Here is a 19,262-nt window from a genome sequence, read left to right as displayed (position 1 = left end):
TTCCCTTTGTATATGTCTGTCTCCCTGTCTCTCCTTCTCTTCTCATAAGGACACCATTCTTATGGGATTAAGGACCCACCCCACTCTAGTATGACCACATCTTAACTAAGTTCATGGATGGGAATTCCTGACACTCATGGATGGGATGAGATTGTTTTCTGCAATTAGAAATTGTTGTTTCTTTGTTTTAATGAAAGGATTTTCAATAGAACCAAGCACAGGACAATTTTGAATGTTAGCTGGAAGGCAAGTGAGAGAGAGGGAAATGAGTGTGAATTGAAAAATTTTTCAATATACCTATTGACACAGTTTGAATCATTGGGTCTGTTTCCAGTTTTTTTAATTCATCAAACAATCTAGATATGTACAAATGATAGATTGGTTAAATAAATTAATGAAATTTGCATTCTAAATATTGTGGTGCTATCAGAATTGTAGGGTGGATTTATGTGTACTTACATAGAAAGGGCTCAAATGTTAAGTCAAAAAATAAGCCATGGAACAAGGTGTGTATTTTGATATCATTTACGAAAACCATGCTTGCACACATATGCACCTACATATATACACACTTAGAAAAGTATACCAGAGGGTATATCTAAAACTGCTGATACTGGGGGCAAAGAGAAAAGATTTCTAATTTTATCCTTCTATCTATTCTTTCTTCATATATTGCCATATATTCATTTACTACTAGCTTCATTAAAATCAAACAGGTCATCAACACAAAAGGAAATAATCTTGGCAGTGTTTCTTGCCTTCTTTGATAGGCTGTGTTTTCCTTCATTCCCATGTGTTCTCATAGTTGTAGAGACGGTTGGCCTTTGAAAAGCATGTATGTGTGGCACATACATAAGTACCTGTGGGGAATAAGAAGTTATCAGTGGTGAATAAAGAATGCTGAGCTGAGGCTGAAGTGGACAGGAGATCTGCTCCTTAGCCTTAGGCTATTGCTGCCACGGGGCCGTTATGACCCAGCATTGTGATCTTTATATATATTTCTTGATGCACATTTTTCAGTCTGTCTGTGGGATAAATTCCTAGAAGCTGTGCCGCTGAGTCCAAATAAATGTACATTTTAGATTCTGATTGATATAACTAAACAGAAGTCAATCACTATTACCGGGTTAGTATTACTAAATGGCTTTCCTCGGATATTTAGGTGAAGTACAGATTCTGGTCGGATCTTGGCGAGGGCTCCCAAAGTATAATGTGGCATTTTTATTTAATAAGAAAATTGGCTTTGCTTGCGTTCTCCCTTAGTGCAAATTTAAACTGCTTGGTGTCAAAAAATAGAGAAAAATGGCATTCGCTTCTCCCTTCTCATCCCCACACACATCAAAGCTGGTACAGCTGTCTCTGAAGAGTAGACATCTTTCACTTACGATGAAGGCAACAATAGAGACAGAACTGAGCCTCATAGCAACAAATCAGATGCCTCTAGGAGAGCCAAATGGAACAGCACAAGGCCCTGTGCCAAAAATCCGAAGAGGCAGGAAGTGCCTTGGGATGGGCTCCAGCTGCAGCGGAAATGTGAGAAGCCTCAAATGGTTAAAAGGAAATAGTCTGCCAGGGGAGAGACTTGTGTGTTGCAGGAGGTGTTGCTACAAAGAATTTTCTCTAGCTCTTTCTTGTTGAGTTATTTAATACCACGCATATCAGTTTTCTTTGTACTGAATTTCACTGCACGAGGTAGGGAAGGGGTACGGAAGACAGATACTGATTTCACCTCTTCTGCTGATGCTGCCATCTCGTCCTGCCTGTGACATCCCCATGAAAACACCACTGAAGGGTCAATGAGCTGGAAAATGGCTACTTTTATCCTCCAAAATAATATTTCACTGATATCTATGCTTGAAAATTCACAGAGTATTTCAAGGATATAGATTTATTATGAAATGTAATTTTTGCTCTTAGGGAAGGCATATACTTTCATTAAAGGAGCATTTCATCCAAAGGGCAAATATAAACAGAGATGAATGTATTCATCAGTTTGAAAATCTATATGATGAGGGAAGGGGCAAATAACATTACTCCTGTTAAAGATTCTACATCCGACAAAATGAGAACTAGTATGGTGTGACCTTAACTGAATATAATCTGTGATGCAATCTAGAATATTCATAACATAGCTTTTATTTGTGAAGTTTCTTTTTTGTATCAATTTTCAAAGCACTGTCACATGCCCTCACCGGCAAGCAATTTATGCCAATTAGTAATCTTGTGAGTTTTGCAAAATAGGTGTTAAATTTGATTCACCTATGTTCCCTCAAGTCCCTTTGTAAAAAGGTCAGAGTCTAAAATTCAATAAGCAATTCTGAGATTACAGACCTGAGAGGTAAAGTACGTTACCCAAGGTCATACTGGTTAGTAACAGAGTAAGACCTGCACTTCTGCAGAGCTCAGAGGCACAACCACTGAAGTCCTGCTTGCTTTTATCCTCTCTCTCTCGAGAGAGACAACGTGGGCTCTTCCTCATCAGGCTTTTCTCTGGTTCACTGTCAATAACAGACATTATGATTTCAGAGCCGCTCTCCACACTGAGAAACTTTTCTTTGTACTGAACGACTTACTACACTTAGTGTCATGTGGCATTAGTTATGCAGTTTGGGCTCCATGGAAGGAACATTATTTTCACACTGAAAAGGATAAAATGCACATGAAAAGGCGCAATCAAGTCCAAACACAGGTATAAAGAGAGAATGAAAGAATAGCTATCAGCTTTTAATGAGCTCACACCTCGAAGGACGAGAAACTTTGGTGTGATGAAAAGAGTGCAGGTTGTCGTATACAGGTTGAGCTTCAATTTTGACTTTTACCTTTTTTGCTGTGTGGAATATAATCAAAATACTTCTAGCTATTTTGAGTCTTGGATTCTTCAGTGACAAAGTAGGCATGGTAATAGCTATGTCATAGGGTATTTTTAAAGAGCTAAAATAATGTATGTAAAATGATTATGCTTCTTGGGTGCTTAATACATTTTAGCTATAATTAATGCAGTAGGAAATCAACTTAGTGAGATGACTTAGATTGCATGTGATTTCCAGAATATATTCTAATTAATAAGTGATTTATCAGAACTTTGGGGGGAAATAAGTGGGTATTAAGACTTAGCAAGTATTCACTGAAATCAAATCATGATACATTGATCTTAATTTATAAAGAGTGGTGCTAGATCAGGGGTCAGCAGAGTAAAGCCTAGAGGTCAGATCTGGTCTGCAGCCTATTATATGGCCGGAGAACCATGAAGGTTTTTATATTTTTAAATGATTGGAAAAACAGCTTAAAAGATATTTCACTGCCTACGAAAATTATATGAAATTTAAATTGCAGTGTCCATAAATAAAGTTTACTGGAACACAGCCACACTCATTCACTGGCATTAGGTCTAAGACAGCTTTCCATTGGAATGACAGAGCTGACTTAGCCGCAACAGAGATCATATGACCTAGAGGCCTAAAGTATTTACTACCAAGCTTTTTATAGGAAAAGTTTGCAGACCTCATAGTAGAACATTAGGTCAAAGAAAGACCCCAGACACATTATATCTGTATTTCACCAAGTGTTTAAATCAGCCACCTGTGACAGAGGCAGCTAACTGAGGAACAAACACAAGGGCTGCTCCTCTATATTCTGTACATATTTCTGGAAGGTGCCTGCCCCCTATGATTATATATCCCAGGCTCCCTTCTTCGAGGTGTGTGGCCATGTGAAAAGCTTGGCCAATGAAATATGTATCATTTCATTGAAATGAAATAACATGTATCATTTCCAAGAGAGAGTTTTCAAGAAGCAGGAGTTCCTTCTCCTATGCATTTTACCCAGCAGGTTCTAGGGGATGGCTGAGCCACAAAACATATAGAGCCAGGGGCCCTGGACTGCATGTCAGAAGTGGCAACCTGCCCACCTGAAGCACCTGTTTTGGACTTCTATTTGAGTAAAAAATAAAGTTCTGTTGTATTATCACTGAAACTTGAGGAGTTTGTTTATTAGTGTCTCTCTAATTCACTCTTAAAATGTTCTGAAAAACATAAGGCAATGTGTCTGAATGAAAATACATGCATTTAGTAATGATCATCTGTGCTCAAACAGGGTTGGTTAATCAATCGATGCCAACATGGATGGAAGAGGTGTAACACCTGCATTCTTCCATCCTTGCTCCCACACTAAGAACCAATGCTACAGGACAAAATTAGTAATTTTTAATGTTTTAAGCCAGCCTTTAGAAGAATTCTTTTGGTGCACCTGGGTGGCTCAGTCAGTTAAGCATCTGACTTGATTTTGGCTTAGGTCATGATCTCAAGGTTTCTGATATCGAGCCCTGCGCAGGGCTCTGTGCTGACAGGGTGGAGCCTACTTGAGATTCTCTCTCTCCCACTCTCTCTGTCCCCTCCCCAGCTCCTGTTCTCTCTATATCAAAAATAAATACATAAACCTTAAAATATTTGTAAAGACGATTCTATAATTATACAGGAGGTTGGACTAAAAATTCCTCTAATTCTGTCTTTCAGTCCTTGAATTTAATCATTAAATGCTTTCTTGTTTTAATCATGCATGTATTATTTTGTTTCAAAAATTTAAAGGTCAGTTAGATAAAAAGCAATTCCGTGACTTTGGTTTTCTATAAATTGACGGTATACACAGGTCCTAAATATACAATTCAGGGACTTTTGATTAAGTTATTCATTTTGTCATACAGTAAATAAGGTACCCTGGGGAATAGGAAGATATGATGAAGGACTGGTGTACTTGTTAAGATATATCCATCTGCAAGTAAGAAAATACCAACTAACACTGGCTTAAATAATAGAAATAAAGATATTTAATCATTTCACATGAAAGAAGTTTGCACCTGACTGAGACCATGCTAACTAAGAGATCTATGTTGCCATCATACACAATAAGATCAATTAGTAGTTAGGTAATAAGTCATACTGACATCATGTAGCTGATAAGATATACTGAGAAGGGCTTATTGTTTCTTTGTTTTTAATGGCCAAAAATGTATAATCTAATCATGAGAAAACATCAGATAAACTCACATTGTGGGACATTCTATTAAATAATTGACTAGTACTTTTCCAAAGTGTGAAGGTTATTTAAAAAAATAAATAAATTAGTAAAGATTGAGAAATTATCACAGATTGAAGGAGACTAAAGAGACATAATAACTAAATTCAATGTGGCAATTTGCAGTGCATCCTGAAATAGAAAAGAAGATATTAACAGAATAACTAGAAAAACCCAAATATAGTCTATAGTATAATTAATAGTATTATACCAGCATTCATTCTTAGTTTTGATAATCGTATTATGGGTGTGCGAGATGTTAACATTAGGAGGAGCTGGTTAAGGGCATATGGGAATTATCTGCTATTTTTGTCACTTTTCTGTAATCTAAAATTATAAATATAAATATAAATATAAATATAAATATAAAAGCCTGGAGTTGGTAATTCCAGATGCAGTAGGGTGATGCAGGAACATCATCAGGAGCTAAAGATTTGTTTCTACTTTCCCATTCTGCCATTTTTCTTTGGTCCCTTTTTTCTCTAGGTCTAGCTGCATACCAGATATTCTCCACCGCAGCTCAGATCGACACATCTCCATCCTGCTTTATTCCTGGGCAACTAGCCTTCTATAGGGTTACCAACTGCTCTGTGGCTTCTGGTCAGGCAATGCCTGCAGAAGATCAGCATGCAAAAAGAGTGGGTTTTTAGTATCTTGGGTCTTTCCACCTCAGGCAAAGGCTTACAAGAGCCTGAGTCCCTCTACCTATGTTCCTGGTGACAGTTACTGTAGGATACCTCTCTCCTAAAGCTATGATTACAGCCCTTTACATATTCTCATAAACACTCCTGTTCCTGGCAATTTCAAGCACACTCGTAGTAATGGCACCCTGCAATTTTAATCCCCAAGGGCTACCTGTTCCTCATAGTTCTCTTTTATCCTCCTCATACTTTATGAAACTCTCAATGACCACACTTGCATGTGCTGTCTCATTCCTGCTTAAATTCTGATATATCATTGTCATAAAATAGCCCATGCAGTTCCAAGCATCATATATGCTCTCATATAATTAGAGAGGTGAAAGCATATAGTGCTTTTATACACACACACACACACACACACACACACACGCACGCACGCACACACGCACACACCTGCTAGACATGGTTTCAATTCTACCTCTGTCACTTACTGGCTTCATAGTAGGTCTGACACCTAGTGAGTACTCAGTATTCTCCATCTCATTAACAGAGAGTTAATCGTGCTGTTGCTCAGGATAAATGGCTCTAGAGTCATCTTTTACTCACTTTCTTTCCAACCCCATAGCCAGTATGATGATGAATCTTATCAGTTTTGCCTCCAAAATATATCTAGAACCAATCAGTTACTACCCTCCGCACCCTCACAACCTTAACTCACCATGTCTCTTTGGATAATTGCTTTGGTCTCCTGCTTTGACTGCACCTGCCCTCTTTCAAACACACACAGTGTTATCTCAGGGACAACCAGAGACTTCTTTTCAAATGTAATTTCCATCTTGGGACTCTTCTGCTAGAACTCTCCCACTTCACTCAGAGGTAAAGCCCTACAAGATCTGCCTCCTTCTGTTACTTTCTTCCCTCACCTTATCTGTATTATTTTCTTCCTTAGGCACTGTCAGCCACTCAGAGTTCCTTATTTTTGCTGAAACATAGCAAGTTTGTTTCCATCTCAGGGTCTTTGTTTTTTCCTCTACCTGAAACTTTATTCTACCAGATACCTCCCTAACTCGCTCCCTTGCTCCCTTCACTTCTGTCAGCTCAAATATCATCCTTTCTTTATGACCCTAAATAAAAGAAAATGAAACAAAACTCCTTTTCCATTATACCGTCAACCCTCCTTACTCTGTTTTTGCATTGTTTTTCTCCATAGAACGTTACCATTACTCACATATATTAGCGTTTTTCCATATGCATACGTGTATATGCACGTACACATATATGTATAACACACATACATTCTTTTTCTCTCGTTAGAATATGTTGTCCTTAATGCTATAGATTTTACTCATTATTATATCCCCATTGCCTGGAATGGTAGCTGGTACATAAAATGTACGTAAAATATTTTTAAATAAGTGAATGTATGAGTATCAGTTAGATGTAAATCTGGAAAAAATGCTTTTTAAAGGTTATTTCCCTCCTGGGATTTGGGGACATCTCTTCATATGAAAGATGCAAGAGAGAATTTGAACAAAATGACTTCATCACCCACTGACGAAGCTCCTCAGAAAAGGGAAAGTCACTGCTCATCAAGAATTCCTTCAACATTCCTCTTACAGGGCCAACCTGAATGGAGACTTCCTTAGGCAGCTAGAGACAAGTTTTATGGATACAGTAAATAAATTTTTATTGCTAAGCAAGCCAAAATGTAAGCAGGAATGCTTGATGATACTCTAGCTACCCGGGGAGTGAACTTTCGCCATCCTTCATACATTGCTGACATGTCAACTACAGCACTTCACACTTGACTGAGAAGCTATTAAAACAATTACCAGGTCATTAACAAGGGCTTTTAAGACCAGTTTTGAAACCATACTAGTGAGAAAATTTGCTTTGATAGGCATATTAGACCACAGGGTGGCCTGGATTTGGACAATTTCCAACTGTCCTCTGGCTTCTCTTCTCTTATTCTTCTGATTTCTAGGGACACTCCCAAAGGTAGGTAGATGACTATTTAAAATTTCATTAAAATGGCTTCCATTTATGCCTGAACAAAGGGAAGACAACCGCTTGTGCCTGTGGTGCTCAGTATCCAGATTCAGATACAGTTTTCTGTGACCAACTTTGTCCTGCTTACTCCCCTCCGAGCTTGAGGCCTTCTCTCACCCCCAACACCCAAGTTCACTGGCTCATGTGGCCTATAGCTGTCCTAAAGCTTCCACAGAAGCAGCTCACCCTCCCCTTGCTTCCCGATGCCACACGGTACTTTCAAATAACCCTCTCTCCACTGGAAGCAGGATTTCTACCCCTTCTTTCCTCACAAGGTATAGAGAAGAACACGCACCCGTCCTGGTCATAATAATTTACATAGATTATAAGTTACAGACATAACTAACCAAATAAATATATGTTTGTATTTTAAAGAGGAGCCTAACACAAATGGATTAAGTGCTGTTTAACTTGTTAGCTCTGAGGAAAATAGTACTGTTCTATTTTATTGAGGGAAAAATTAAAGATCACAATGAATGATACAGAGACCAGTTAGGAAGGTCTTAACTAACTCTCTCTTATGATTACATGAAAAACTAAGCAATAACTATCATTACCAGATGTCATTTTTTTGACCTTCCCTTTTTCCCTAGGGTGGGGTTCTTTATAAATAGGCCAGACATATAGAGATAGAGAGATAAATATGCATGCCAAAGAGATTAGAACTCATGTAGCTGAAATCTGACAGCTAAACCAGGTAGCCATTCTAGGGGGGTATTCTGACCCTTTAACGCTTTCCACAGGACATTCTGTAGCAACTTTATTGCTTATTTGGGACACTGATGAGGAGTGTCTTCTTACTCATTTATGGCAATATTAAACAGTTGGTCAATGTGATTTCTAAACAAAGAAATTCCTAAAGCAGAGGATGTACAGATATTACATGTTCTCTCTTACTGCAGACACCTAGCCTATCTCAGAAAGAAAACAGAAATTTTGTAGAACTTCACTTAATAAGCTCTAGTCAAAGTCTGTTACTAATATGGAGACTCAGGCCTCTTTGGGGGCTTTTCCATAGACTCTTGCAGAACAAGTAACAAGTATAGTTTTTGATTAGGAAAGTCTCTCTCTTTTTTCACATCAATTTTACTGCCAGCACATCTCCTCCCACAGAAAATAACTGAGTAGAAATCAGATCTTGATATTCTACTCATAGAGTCTGGCTGCAATCAATTGCAACTCTTATGGGAAGTAATCCTGCTGTCAGTTTTGTTTCATTTATTTCTTAGACTACCTAAGAGACCTATTTCAGTACTTAGAAAAATACAGATTGTTTCAGGTCTTCATGCTGTTCAAAGTAAATTACTAATAATAGCAAAATAATGGTTGGCCCCTTAATTTTAGTAATTGTTTACAATAATTAATGAAAAATCTATCATCTTCAGATAAGAGTGTTGCAGTTTGAGAATCCAAATTTTTTTCTAGACGTGAACAAAAGAGACATCCTAAAGTCCTTCTAGTACATACACTTTGTTATCTTACAAATCACATAATTAGTTACCACATGTATATTTTTTCTCATATGACAAAATAGGCCTTACTAATTATCTGTTGCTATATAAAAAATTACCTCATGATTTAATGCCTTTAAACAAGAATAAACATTTCTTGTTTCACGGTTTCTGTGGATCAGGAATCTGGGAGGAGTCTGATGGGCTCCTCTGTCTTGGGGTCTCTCTTACAGGGTTGCAGTCAGGGTGTTGTGGGGGCTACAGCCATCTGAAGGCTTCAGTAGGCAAGGGAGATCTAGATCCAAGATGTCTGACTCACATAGTTGGCAAGTTGGTGCTGGCTGTTTGCAGGAAGTCTTAGCTCTCCACGGTATGGACGGCTCCACTGGACATCTTGAGTAGCCTCCTCATATACCTGTTGCATTTACCCAGAACAAATGGTCCAAGAGAGAAGAGGGCAGAAATGACAATGTGCTTGATGGCCCAAGCTTAGAAATCACACACTTTTGCTCTGCTGTACTCTACCAGTCACACACACAAACTCCGGCTCAGGTGGGAAGGAGTACAGTAACTAGGGTATGAAGCATTGGCGATACTCCTGGAGATTGGCTGCCAGATAGCTATAAGCTGAACAATAACTAGCACCAAGTAGACACCCAATAAATACTAGTTGAATGATTTTTCTTTTTTAATTAAGTAGGAGAATGAGAAGCAGAAAGTGGAATGTCCAGAAGGAACCACAGTGCTTGAATAAGTACCACATGCCCTGTTGTCTACACTGTTCTGTAAACAAATGAGAAAACTTCATTCTAAATTATTCACATAGGACCTTATTTTTATTTCTGCTTTGTAATAAATATTTTTAAAGTGAACAGTTAGGTAAAGTATAACAATTTAAATAAGTCTCTTAAGATACCCAAATATTATAACTTTGTAGTTTCCTCATCTGGGTTTGACAAAGTTACAAAAGGGAACTGCTGAACCTAAACCAGTTTTCAAATGGTTATCATAATTCTTTTAAAAATTATGTACAAATGGGGTTCTACATTGTTTTAGTACCCTTCCATAAGGAGTTCAGTGAGAATAATGTGCATAAAATTCACAATCCTGATTATCCCAATTGTAACCTATATAAATTCTCCAATTTCATCCTTTTAAAATAAAGAAACAATAAAAAAACAAATAACATTAAAAAAATTTTTAATGTGACTAACACCTGTAAATAAAAGATACACATTTTCCTTCCCTTAACCACTCCTTTGCCAAAAGATCAATGGGCTTCTCCACCGGAAGAGGGAAAATGATTTTTGAAACCAAGTCTCTGCTTCATCATTTCCTCTTCAAGTCCTTTTGTCCTTGGAATTAGTAGAATAAGGTGGAAGTTCTCTTAGAAATCATCGGTGCACATAAGTCTTTGGCCTGAAAGTTTCAAAAATTTTCTGAGAGGGAAAAAGTTCTCAACACACTAAGAGCCAACTTTGTTCCTTTGAAAATTAAACGTAATTACTTCACTTGGAAGATTATTTCACAATTCAGTAGATTCACTTCCAGGGAAATTGTCTTGGTGTCAGGCCTGCTTTAGTTTTTTTTTTTTTTTTCTCTTTATACTAGACTTTCAGTAGCTCTTCTTTATTTTGTAAGGCACCCTGCAGGGAATGGGAATGCTTTGCAAATTAAACACTATTTGAGTAAATTCAACATGGAAATGAAGGCCTTTATACCAGAAATTATATTTAGCCTCTGCTATTCTCCTTTGTGTCAAGGATGATGGTCAATTTCAGCATAGATATTCATATTTACTATAAAAGTGGTGCTAAAAATCTAATATTGCAAATGTTTTTGTGAGAGAGTACTTATGTATATGGATTAGTAGCACTGTATTGTTCTGTTTCATGGTACACTTTTTGTTTTCTGTCCTCTGTGTTTCATCAACGTTCTGAAACAGTCAGTAACTAGACTCTATGCTGCTTCTTTTGGTTCTTTTGTTCTCTCCTCATAAATCATTCTCTCCAGCCCTTAAAAGACTTGTTTTTCATCTTAACTCATTCCAAATTTGTTTGTCTCTTTTAGTATGTTTTCTTGTTTTAAATCATGAGGTGGGAAGCCTTCATTGTACTTTTATAATTTTTTTAATGTTAATTTATTGTGAGAGAGTAAGCGTGAGCGGGCAAGGGGCAGAGAGAGAGGAGGATCGAGGGTCGAAAGCAGGTTCAGTGCTAACAGACGCAAGCTCGATGCGGGGCTCGATCATGACCTGAGCCGAAGTAGGATGTTCCACTGACTGAGCCACCCAGGTGCCCTGGCTGTACTTTTAGTGCTTCATTAGGAAACTTGAATGGTTTTGGCTGCTTGACTGATGGATATAGGTACAAGTATATAAATATAGATAGATGATAGATACAGATAGATTTAGATATGGACATAGGTAGAGATAGAGATAGAGAGATATGTAGATAGATATGCAGAGAAGAAGCACTATATAATATAGCAGAAAGAGCAGAGGACTACATAGTAGGAATCTTAGTTCTAGGCTTTGCTGTTATACTTGCCTGCTATGGGTAATTGAGGAAATCAGTAACCACTCTGGTCTGCCTTGTCTTCATTTATTCCCTCATTCATTCAAGAAGCACGTATTATGTACTTGGGGATACAGTCATGTATAATATAGGCTAGGTTTTCCCTTTTTTAGAATTAAAGTGTAGTGAAGACTGACAAATTAGAAACAAGTAAGCAAAGAATTTAGAGTCTCTAGATTTGGTAATTGCTTTTAATGAATTCATGTAGTAATTTGTTAGAAAATGACAGAAGTAAGAAGGGGGGCTGTATTTAATTAGAGAGACAGGAAAGCCTCTGCCTAAGAAGGCATTATTGGAGTAAAAAGGACCCAGGTATGAGACAAATCAGGGGAAGTGTAGAAAGAGCGGATCAGAAAATGTAATTTTAGGTGCTTTTGTTATTTTAGGTTGTAATTTTATTTATATAAGTACCTCTCTGTCAAGGCACCCTTGAACCCTTTCTTTAAAGAAACTTTTTAAAAAAGTTTTCTGATCATCCCACTCCTACATCTCTGTTTAAAAGACATAGATGGTGTCCACATCCTTAGACCTAAAAAATGAACTCTGAGAGGATTCAAATTCGCGTTCCCCTGGAGTGAACTGCTTCACCATTACTGGATAAGAAATACTAGATTCTCCAAAGCAATCTTGTAAATTTCTTTGGGATTTCCATGTGGTTTCACTTCTCAACTTCCTACTGCTGAGGCCATTTTTTTTTCCTCTGTGTAACTCTTTCATAAATTTCCAAGTTAAGAGAATAGTTTGTTAATTTTGACTTGTTAAGGGAAAGTATATGTTTAAGAGTTATTAGAAGTTCAAGATTTGGCCGCCTGGTGGCTTAGTTGGTTGAATGTCAGACTCTCAATTTTGGCTCAGGTCATGATACCAGGGTCGTGGGATTGAGTCCTGTCTCAGGCTCTGTGCTGAGCATGGAACCTGCTTAAGATTCTCCCTTTCTCTCCCTCTCCCTCTTTCTCTCTTTCTCTTTCTCTCTCTCTCCCTCTGCCCCTCTCTCCTGCTCGCATGCTCTCCCTATATATAAAATAAATAAAATAAAATAAAATAAAATAAAATAAAATAAAATAAAATAGAAGTTCAAGATCTGATTTTGACTCCACCGGTAAATAGAACTTAGTAAGAACTTGGGCAAGATCTTGGACAAATCATTGTAATTATTGGGGCCTCAGTTTCTTTATGTATAGGATGCAAACATTGAACTAGATCGGCTAGTTGTAAAAAATTTTATTTCCATTTTCAAAGGAAATCTTTCATGGAATGCCAGTGCTTTAGTCAGTTATCATTTATTTTGTAAATAATAGAAACTAACTTATGAAAAAGGAATTTATTATAAGAATGTAAGGTGGTGGTGACCACAGTGTTAGAATTATGGCTGATTCTAATAGGGACTATTAGACTGGGCACTATTCCCTCAGTAAATTTGCAACAGAATAATTTTTATACATTAGCACTTGAGAAAGACTCTTTCATAATACATTACCTAAGAAAATGATGTGTGTAAAAGCCCAATGGTCCATTTTCTCCCTCCCTTTTCCCTTTCTGAACAAGGACGAGGTAATTCTACTATTGACCAAAGAGCAATGTTCACATGTTCTACCTGTCAAAACCATGCTCTAACCAAACTTATCAAATGCCTCTGTTCATTCACCCCACTACCTTGTCACATAATTAATATTATATGCCAAAATTCCAGTGAGCTGGCATCAACTGAACACCTAATTACTTGGCATGGTCTATGTGTAAAAACAATCTGCAGGGTGAAGTATGACTAAGTCCTCCTTGAAGAGACCTCATGAAGACATTAGTATAGCAGGCCAAGGAAAACAAAATGATACCAGCGTTTCACTATTCTGACTAGAACATTTCCTAAAACATTCCTGGAAATGTAATAAATGTATCCTTCTTAAGGGTTAAATACTTTTTTTTTTCAAATTACCTTTAATTTTATAGTCAATCTCCACTGAAATAATATTTGCTTACCATTAGTGAGTCCAGTAAGAGCTGCTCAAAACGCAATTTTCTCCCTGGGGCCACTCTGTTCCATGTTTATTGTTACATCTTATCATGTCCTCCAAAAAATAAAAATAGAAACTGCTTACTGGCAGTCATGACAGATGAATTCACCATTCCTTGCCAGTAATCATGAAATACTTTGCACATGAGATTTCTTCAAAGTAATATCTTTTTTGGCTGTTTGAACCTTTTTAAAAAATCTATCTATTTTTTTTATTCTCACAGAATTACTTTGCGTCCAGCAGATAGCAAATTTTAGCATATCGATTTTATAAGTAAGCTGATAAAAGTTCATTGATTTGCCCAGGACCACATGGCATGGTTGGGACTGACATTAGAAACTTATTTTTTTAGTTTCCCGGTTGAAAGCGTTGTATACAGGAATGAAGATCTCACACATACATAGTTTACAAGTGCTATGTAGGTTGCAGAGCTATTTCTAACATGAGGCAAGATTCTAGGAAAGCTCACCAATGTAACTGATTTTTGTTTTTTGCTGTAGCTCCTCAGCAGTAGAAATTCACACAGGCCCTTCCTATCTGTAGTCTCAGACTTTGTTCTTCTCAAGAGAGCAGTGCCATATTGAGGAAATCTAAAAGGGAAATGTATACCTTTTATACACATAGTATATTCTGAAATAACTCACGATGACTTCAATAATGACCTTTGTTACAAAGGATCCAAATGTGTATAGAGAGTATGTGAAAGCCTAGAGATTATTCTGGGTCCCAGTTCAGTCTGGATGCCTAACACTTTACCCCTAAGCAGATGGAAAACTTCAGAGGAGACACAGAATAAATCGATATTCAGGTAGGGATATCTATCTGCAGGCCTTATCATGGATTTCTCAGATTTACCTTCCATGTTCTGGCCCTTAACAGGACCCTAAACCATAAGCCCAGGGCTAAAACAAACTTGGACAGTTTCTGCAGGTAAGGAGTGCAAGTAATGTCTATCCTTTCTTCCTTTCACTACCGAAATTTTAGGGAACTGATTATGGTTCATCTCATTACAATGTGTTTTGAAGATGCACACTTTAGTGATATAGCTGGGGACTTCGTAAAACTGGCTTAGCTTTAATATCTTCAAAATGAAGTAATTGAACTAAATAAATTCTAAGATCCATCTGAGCTCTAAATTCTAAATTCTTAAATCCTTCCAGAACAGCATCTATCATGACAGAATATGAGGGGTAGAAAGGGCCTTGGAGATTATCCAGCCCGGAAGTTTTCAAACTGTGATCCAAAGAAATCCCTCAGAGGTCAAAGTAAATGTGAGGAGAAGTGAAAGATTAAGTAACTAGCATTCCATGTCCTAACCCATGGAATCCTCCCACATAAAACTCCTGATTTTATCAGTTGTATATACTATGCTTCCATGCCTTAAAATAGGAAGGCTCGAAACAAATAATCTAATCGAACACCCTACTTGCAGGTGATAAAGTCACGAAGTCCTAGAAAATCTTAGAAGTTTGCCGAAAATGACACCAAAATGGCATTGCATGTCATTGTGTCATTGGTGGCAGACTACGAACATTAGATCAAAATTGACAACTCTGTTTTACTTAGAACTATGTTAAACGTGATTTTTAACCTCACTGGGTCAGCTTGCCAAACTCACAAGCCACTGTTCCTTTGCAGGGTGTCATCGTCTCAAGAAAATCTTGAGAAGAAAAGGATGGGAAAGAGATCTGTGCATTTAAGAGTATGTGCTAGCTACTGAGAAAGATGAGGTGAAAATTTTATTATTCCGAATTCTAAGGATTAACTTCAAAAATGTTTTCAACTGTTCCTTCTAATTCATTGTGTAATCAACGAATAGTTAACATTTACTACCACAGTAATTCAGAGTTCATTTATTTCCTACTGCAAATGCGTACTCTAAAGGAAAAATTAAGAAAACTAAATAAAACATAATAAGCAAGGGGAAAAAAACTATACTAAATTGCTACAGCATACACTAAATTGGTTATTCTTTTCTTCCCAGATTAGAGGGCTTTGTGAAGATTATATTTGACTTCGAAAATTACAAATGTTGTGCCCAAAACATTTTGTCTCTTTATCGATGTGTAAGGTCAACGGAAAAGGTAAAACTCAGGTTTGGAATTTTGTTTTTGAGTGGAAAAAAAAAACAAAAACGTATAACCAGTTTTCCTGACAGAAAAAAATGTAATTTAACTTTTAAAGAGACTTAACTATTATTTCTACTTAATTCAGGAAGATTCTTAAATTTTGTTACAAAATGTTCACATACATGCACACACAACAGTCTTTGAAATCTTTTGAAGCCTTGGACAGATGAAACTAATATTTTATACAAATACCAATGGCTTTCATTGTTCTTTTCTTCTTTATATTTTTTTTCCCATTTAAAAATTTCAAGCAAATCATAGGACATCTGGAGCATTTGTGTTTTTATTAGAGTTCTGACGTTACACCAGAAAGACTCTGAAAACTCATAAAATGTCTCTAGAAAATATATAAAATAGGTCACTGTTTAAAGGCAGATTTTTTTTTTTTTGCCATGCTAAATACTTATTTTCTGTATGTGGAAGAAATCATAAAATCATTGGAATTCACACATTTTCTCACAGAAAATATTCTTAAACGATTTTTTTTTAATGAATTTGTGTTCCCAATATTCAGTGTTGCCAAATAAGCTTTTGTTCTTGGGCTTAGCTTGGGCAAATTCTCTTGGTATTGCCCTTGACCCCCAGACAACTAGCTAATGAAAATACATATACTGAGGTTCCTGTGACACAGAAGAGTCCAGCCTGGACAATGAACTTCCCTTTCTCATTTGCTTAGTGGTTATTCCTCTGGGATGGAAGCATCTGGCCTGCTTAAAGCTGCTTCTACCTGCCCAGAGGCGGTTTATAATCCAATTTCTCATCTAAATCCAGGAATTTCACGGCTGCGAATAATCAAAGACTATTTCAGTGTGAAGACTCACTTGCCTCTGCTTGAGGAAAGATTTTTTTTTTTTCTGAGTTTTAGAACCCCCCACGTCCCACCCGCTGCTGTTTTAGGAGTCTCAGTGGGGCTCTCTGTGCTCTGGGGACCTGGACCTAGGATGGAACCCGTGTTATATAGCACCACAGACCAAGCACTCTCCTGAGTTTGCTGAACCAGCAGTTTAAAAAATATATTGCTATCAATCTAAATGGATGTGTTCCTTAGACGTCTCATTCCTACCAGGCAGCTGCTCCTCTTACATACGCTAAACACATAAAACGTTATGCATTCTAGCTTGGTCTGAAAGTGGATAAACTTGTCTTAAACAAATTATGGGGAATGTCTTTGCAAGACTGGTTGCCCATCCAGGAGAAAATGTGCCTCATCAGGGTCAATCTGGCTTCAGCAGGCACTTCCTAAGAATTCCTGCCTGTATCAGATGAGAATGAAGGGGAGGGGAGAAAAAAAAAATTTCCAAGAAGCTATGAGTAATTTTCTTAACATTTTAAGCCAATGAATATTTAAAGAAGAAAAAGTCTACCCCAGGGCAGACTGACAAATGAGAAGGACAAAGGCTTGATATTTCCTGGAAATCTTGCCAATTAAAAGAAAAAAAAAAAAATCATAAAAAACAATCAAAATGGTTATCAATCTCTCACTTATATAAAAATTGCCATTATAATTTAAAAGAAAATTTTAAGCAAGAAGTCTTAGTTCAAATGTTTGTTTAAAAGTATCCTTAAAGAGGGGGATTGCCCTATTATATCTGAATGTTAAACATGACCTTTACTTTTTTTTTTTCCCCCAGGTAAAATTCTGCCTGAGTCATCAAAGTATAGGAGGCAAATGAAATACATTCCTCTTCCCAGAATTTTTAAGTGTTTTTTCCTGGTTCTTATGTAAGTATTAGTGTTTGAATTAAAATCTCAGAAGTGGCTTCAATTCTCTGTTAAAAGAGAACACAAGTATCTCTGATTTTAGAAGAAAAAAATATCCTACTCAAAGTAAAACAAAAAAGTTCTGTGCAGTTCTACCTCATGTATCAGTCTTAACCCATTTAGCTGCGTATGGGTTCATCAGATTCTCAACTTTTTCAGAAATTATCTTGAAAACTGTTGACATTAAGAGAAAAGAAAAAGTTAAATGAAGATACTCAAAATTTCCTAGGAAATCTTATACCATCTTAGCAAAATCCTGACTCTTAAGAAACAGTTTCCTGTCCGACATCAGTTTGTATTGTTCTCATTATTCAAGGGCATAAACATTCCTTTTTGGTCTTTCTTTGCATGTTTCCATTAGAACGTTTACTACGATCTAGGGCGGCACACCCGGTGATATCAGTGAAGTGTAGAAGATGATGCATGTTAGAATAGAGACAGATTAACATAACTTTTTTTTCTGTCACGTGACTTATGAAGTTGAAAGAAATTATTTTTTTTGAAATTTGTTTATTTTGAGAGAGACAGAGACAATGCAAGTGGGAGAGGGGAGAGAGAGGAGAGAGAATCCCAAGCAGGTTCCACACTGCCAGCACAGAGCCTGCAGTCACAAAACCACAAGATCATGGCCTGAGCCGAAACCAAGAGGCAGATACTTAACCGACTCAGACATCCAGGCGCCCCTGAAGTTGGAAGAAATTAAAGCTGAAGACAGATAATAGTGAACTACTGGGTTGAAAGGTAAACAGATTATAAAAGAAACCCTGTAGTAGGAATAATATACCAGAGTTTAGCAACTAGAATGAAATAATCTCCTCTAACCTCTTGATCATTTTAATCAACCAGCCATAATCCTTTGTGTGAATATATCTGACATTTTTTCATGTGCATATTTTCAAAAGTTGTAGTCACAGTACTTGTGTGTATATACATATGTATGTATTTTAAGTATTCATTTTTCATTTTATGTCATGGAATAAATGTGCCATAATCTTTATTTATTTATTTTTTCACGTTCTTTTTAACCAGTTCTCTATTTTTGCACATTTGTATTGTTTCCAAATTTTAATTTTATGAAATAAAATCCTATGAATTGCATCATTAAAAGGAAGCTTGTAAGTAGGATTCCTGAGAAAAGGTGAGGATGATTATTTGCACATTTCTTAATACCCAATTCCGAACTGCTTTCCAAAGATTATGCGGGTTTCTTGACAGTGACATAGGAGAGTTCTCATTTAGTTGATACTCAACATCTTTTCTTTTTCCCTTACAGGTAATCAAACAAACAATGCAATCAATATGATTCTATCACATTCTTATTCAGACTCATGAATAAGGTAAAGGCTTTTGTGCTTTGTAACTCCTAGCCTCTCATTTTTCAGGCATCATGAAGATAATTTTACTCATTCACGTATTCATTTATACATGCACTTATTAATTCAAAAGCCATCTATTGTGACCTTCTGCAAAAAGCCATGATGCCAGATATAATAGTGAAAATACAGTTTTCACAGCAGAGATATAGAAAAATATAGAACTGGGGATATAGTGGTGAATAAGGAAGACTGAGATC

The 19,262-nt window shown here is 36.9% G+C and overlaps 1 long non-coding RNA gene across 1 annotated transcript; it reads right to left on the bottom strand.

The window, feature by feature from the left end:
- Window positions 1-509: 509 nt before the first annotated feature.
- LOC123576100 lies at window positions 510-13,854 on the bottom strand. The gene is made up of 3 exons (XR_006701162.1): window positions 13,765-13,854; window positions 9,531-9,626; window positions 510-860 (listed from the first exon to the last, which is right to left on the bottom strand). It is a non-coding gene; the product is annotated as an uncharacterized LOC123576100 (long non-coding RNA).
- Window positions 13,855-19,262: the final 5,408 nt, after the last annotated feature.

The sequence above is a fragment of the Leopardus geoffroyi genome, chromosome C2 (genome assembly GCF_018350155.1).
Source record: "Leopardus geoffroyi isolate Oge1 chromosome C2, O.geoffroyi_Oge1_pat1.0, whole genome shotgun sequence".
Taxonomy (NCBI): domain Eukaryota; kingdom Metazoa; phylum Chordata; class Mammalia; order Carnivora; family Felidae; genus Leopardus; species Leopardus geoffroyi.
This window is presented reverse-complemented; position numbering and strand designations above follow the sequence as displayed.